The following is a 5,000-nucleotide window of genomic DNA, read 5'->3' on the forward strand; positions in this document are numbered from 1 at the left end:
TGCACAAGCTTTGTATCGACCTATGCATTGTTGGAGTGGATACAATATCGAAATCAAACCCAGTTTCTATTGATTATCGACGAAAGCTACGAGATACAAGTGGGGATATCTATTAGCCTACAAAGACGCAGCCCACGGAGCTAGATTAAGAAGCAGATTCGCTGGATCCAGAACCAGTTCCCGAAGGCGACCATCAAGATGCTGTTCTCCGATGGTGGTGGCGAGTTCGTCAACATGCAGCTCGAGACCTTCTGCAAGGACCTCGGCATCGACACGCGTTCATCCAATCCCTACAGCCCGCAGGAGAACGCTATCGTGGAGCGCACGAACCAGACCGCCATGCGGCATGTGAGATCTATGTTACAAGCTACGCAAATGCCTGTTTCATTATGGGGAGAAGCCTTCCTACATGCAATTGAGACGCTCAACAAGACGCCGACGCCGGTGTTGAAGGACCAGCAGTCCCCGTACGAGGCCCTGTACGGAGAGCGGCCAGACCTCAGCGTGCTGCGCACGTGGGGGTGCTTGGTGCACGCGCACATCCCTGATGATTCTCGGCAGAGAAAGGAGAAGCTCACTCCAAGGACGCAGATGTGCTTACTACTTGGCTACAGCGAGAAGACCAAGGGCTATAAGCTGATGAACCTGCGCACAGGATCAGTGACGACGTGCAGAGATGAAAACATGAAGGCACATGAGAAGTACACGGTAAACACTGTGTATATTGAGCAACTTCTTGCAAACACCTACGCTTACGGAGACTACGACTTACCTGCGGAGATCCCGATCGTGCCGATCCGGACGACAATGTCTACGTACCTGCAGCTTCCTGCAGAGCTTGCAGAAAGGCGAGCAGCGGAGATGGCGAAGCTGGCCACTGCTGGTGAGAGACCCGCAGGAAACAGGGGTTGGAAGTTGAAGCCGAGTTCTGCGAACTCCAAGTGAAGTATCCACAGCCCTACCCAGCGCAGGAAGCCTAAGAAGCCCAGCAGCTTTCAGTGGGAGGTTTCCCAGCGGAAGAAACACTCAAGGCAAGAAATAAAGCGAAAGCATGTGCAAATCGAGTGGGAGCCTCGAAAGCCAAGGACAGTCGACGCTGATGTCTCACGCAAGACGCAGAACTGGGAGCCATGCACGCACGCAGAAGTCGTCGCCAGACGACAGTGCAGCTACGTCGCGACCGAAGCGGAAGCGACAGCCATCCGCCCGACTCAAGGACTACGTAGTGACGAATGTGACGAAGCAGAACGTCGAGGATGTGCAGATCCCCATTAGTCACAAGCATGCGGCAAGGTCAAAGAAGTGGAAGGAGTAGAAAGCAGCGATGCAAGTTGAGATGGACTCACAGCAGCAGCACGAAACTTGGGTGCTCGTGCGACGCACGGAGGCCAAGGGCAAGCGTGTCATTTCGTGCAAGTGGGTGTACGCGCCTGGGCTCCTTGACGTCAACAAGTAATCTTCATTCATGTCTATAGATGACGATGTTGAACGACCGGCGGTCTAAGAGACGATCACCGTCGTACTATGCTGTGTCTACCCCAACTAACATACCATGTTTAACAAGTGTATCATTTGCACTAAAGCGTCGACTAAAACGATGATGAACTGCGGCGCATTTAATGACGTTCCACGTATGTATATCTCGTGACTACCTGTCTGTTTTACGTACATCCAAGTAAGCAATAGACGAACCAAAATGCTGGCAACGTTCTGTCCCCGGCGGCATAAATATTAAATGGACATTAGTTTCACATCCAAGACTGTAAAACCCCACTGACGAGATCAATGGCGGTTCCGAATAGCGCAATGCTGCTATTGTTTTCCGAGCCAAATTCGGCGACCTTAGTATCGGGTTTATAACAGGCAGAAAGCGAGAAACACTTTGCGTGAAAATCGCTAAGTGCCAGCGCTAATGATTTCTGAGCCAAAATCGGAGATTTTAGTATGGGGGTTTAACAGGGCAAGCTAGACGGCAGGGCGTAAAATTAGACTTGGTTTAAGTATGTTAAAAGAGAGCGAATAGCGTGAATTAGACTTGGTTTAACTATGTTAAAGAGAGCGGAATAGCATGAATTAGACTTGGTTTAACTATGTTAAAGAGAGCGGAATAGCATAAAATAGACTTGGTTTAAGTATGTTAAAAGAGAGCGAAATAGCGTAAATTAGACTTGGTTTAACTATGTTAAAGAGAGCGGAATAGCATGAAATAGACTTGGTTTAACTATGTTAAAGAGAGCGGAATAGCATGAAATAGACTTGGTTTAAGTATGTTAAAAGAGAGCGAAATAGCGTGAATTAGACTTGGTTTAAGTATGTTAAAGAGAGCGGAATAGCATGAAATAGACTTGGTTTAACTATGTTAAAAGATAGCGAAATAGCGTGAATTAGACTTGGTTTAAGTATGTTAAAGAGAGCGGGATAGCATGAAATAGACTTGGTTTAACTATGTTAAAAGAGAGCGAAATAGCATGAAATAGACTTGGTTTAAGTATGTTAAAAGAGAGCGAAATAGCGTGAATTAGACTTGGTTTAAGTATGTTAAAGAGAGCAGAATAGCGCGAATTAGACTTGGTTTAAGTATGTTAGAGAGAGCAGAGTAGCGTGAATTAGACTTGGTTTAAGTATGTTAAAGAGAGCAGAATAGCGCGAATTACGACTTGGTTTAAGTATGTTTAGAGAGAGCAGAGTAGCGTGATTTAGACTTAGTTTAAGTATGTTAAAGAGAGCGGAATAGCGTGAAATTAGCTAGGATAAAGTATGCAAAATGAAGCTGAGGACTTGGGGAAAAAATGCGAAGTTGTTTGCTGTTCTAATTGTATGGGTTTGGAGATGTTTTTGGCTTGGATTAATAACAGGCAGGAAGCGCGAGGAAACGCAGAGAATATGGACGCGTACGCGGAAGGTGACGGCGGAGGAAGCGCGGATATGGAGGTGAAAATGGTGAAGGTGATGGCGCGAGGAAGGTGACGGCGCATGGGTGTGAATATGGAGGTGATGAAAGGTGACGGGAGGAAACGCATGATGTATATGACAAGTTGGTGTCGTACATAAGCGGAGCGCGCGCTGTGCATGTATGAAGGTGTCGAAGGTGTTCAAATGGCCTAAGACGCGTACGTGCACATGTCATGTCGCATAGGAAGCGTAGGTATGGTTGTGCAAGTCGTAAATGGCCACTTTGGTGGTTTAACATTGTTTCCAGGCCGCGTATGCGCAAATATGGGGTGCGGCGGCTATCTGCACTGCTGTGTATGAAGGTGTCGGTCTGTGTGGGGTTCCTATCGGAGAGAATACGTATGCTGCGTTGTAGGAGTGAGCTGCTGGCCACACGTTTGTATTGGAGTGCGCCACACCACCCCCCTTTTTGTTTTGTTACTATATAAAGTGTAGCCATCCACCCAGCCAATTCTGAGGGCCAGAAGGGGTATTGGGGGCCATCGTGTGCAGTCTATGGCCACGTATGTGGACATGTGAGTGTGTAAATGTGTTGTACCAATGTATACGAGTGATAAACACTAATAGGTGTGTCGGTCAAAGTCAAATGTAGACGGCCATCTTAGGCTGAAAGCACCATATCCCGTCTGCTCTGTGAAGTTAAGCAGCCTCAAGCTCGGGTAGTACTCGGGTGGGTGACCACCGGGGAAGTCCGGGTGCTGTCTACTTTTTAGCCCGTTTTGAGCTGTTTACCGACTTTGCGTGTGTTTGCAAACGCAAGATATGATGTCTGGCATGTGCCCACACGACATCTTGGTTTTAGTATGCCTGGCGAGCCACTACACACGAGATCTTGTTTTTTGTATGGTGTTCTTTAATTTGATTATTATGAAGATGAAAGAGAACCGTTAGAACGGGTATGAAGGGTGTTCTAGGGGTGCTTTTCGGTGCTCTTTCACGTGGACATATCGCAGCATGCGACATGTCAGTGGAACACTGTCTAAATTAATAAATACTGTTTTGGCCGATTTCTAAAAGCGTCTATAAAAGGGCATAAGTGCAATGACTCGTCTTTGTAACCCTGCGGCCTAGGCGTAGTTTTTCACGGGGAATCCGAATATCAAAGGTAGATTTATGTACAACATGTACTTTTTTTGCAACATGTACTTTTTATCTACGGGACATAGACATATGTAAAAACACACGGCGGAGCCGTTCCCGCAATCAGAATTTGTCTAACTCTTCTAGATCAAAAGTTATTCAGCGAAATGTGAGACTTTGTTTGGCATGCTCTTTTTTTAGGTGGTTTTTTCCGGTTTTATGTGCCGCCCGGCAGATCTGGCCTGCAGACTTTAGCAGAAAACTTGGCGCATGTGTTCGCACGACCGCTCCCAAAGTTTTACAAGCATATCTCCAGTAGTTGCTTCGCAATGATTTTTTTAGTGACGCCAAAAAACGCCATTTTCGCGGAAAATGGACACCTTGTGGGACGGACCAAATCATCACTTTTGGCCATGTTTTGGCCCTGCACATCTCAGAAGCAAATGAAAACTGCCTCCGTAATATAAACTGCCCTAGGGGTGCTTTTATGTCGCGCATTCCCGTGGTCAAGTCAGATTTTGGCTAAATTCAAATGCCTTGTCTATAAACACTTTTTTCGACCTAAATTTTCACCTGTTTTGTCCCGAAATGATAGCACCCATTCTTTATTTGCCTATATATCGCGAAGGAGGCAACTTTTTTCCTGTTAAGTATAGATAAAAAATTTAATTCGGCGTTTTAGCGCACGAGGAACAAAAGTCTCCATACAAGCTACCCTCGGTTTCTAATGACTTTTTGAGTTAGGGAAGCGTGGATCTTCTTTTTTTCTTGTTTCCAGGACTTCACATGAACTTCCAACTCAACTCGAATTGTCATCCCGGGCCCACCACGCATCGAAACGACACTTTTCTCGGAACTGGCGAATAAAAAATAGGTCACCAGATGCGCAAGAGTCTGGGATGACAGAATATCAAAACAATAACAGAATCGTTAGTACTTTTTTTGTCACCAGCGCCCTTTTTCTGTTT

General features: G+C 46.2%; 1 non-coding gene across 1 annotated transcript; it reads left to right on the forward strand.

Annotated features, from left to right (window-relative positions):
- The first annotated feature begins 3,547 nt into the window (after positions 1-3,547).
- On the forward strand, positions 3,548-3,661 carry PITG_33371. The gene has a single exon (XR_009934765.1). It is a non-coding gene; the product is annotated as an 8S ribosomal RNA (ribosomal RNA).
- The last annotated feature ends 1,339 nt before the right edge of the window (positions 3,662-5,000 follow it).

The sequence above is a fragment of the Phytophthora infestans genome, genomic scaffold, assembly GCF_000142945.1.
Source record: "Phytophthora infestans T30-4 supercont1.52 genomic scaffold, whole genome shotgun sequence".
NCBI lineage: Eukaryota > Oomycota > Peronosporomycetes > Peronosporales > Peronosporaceae > Phytophthora > Phytophthora infestans.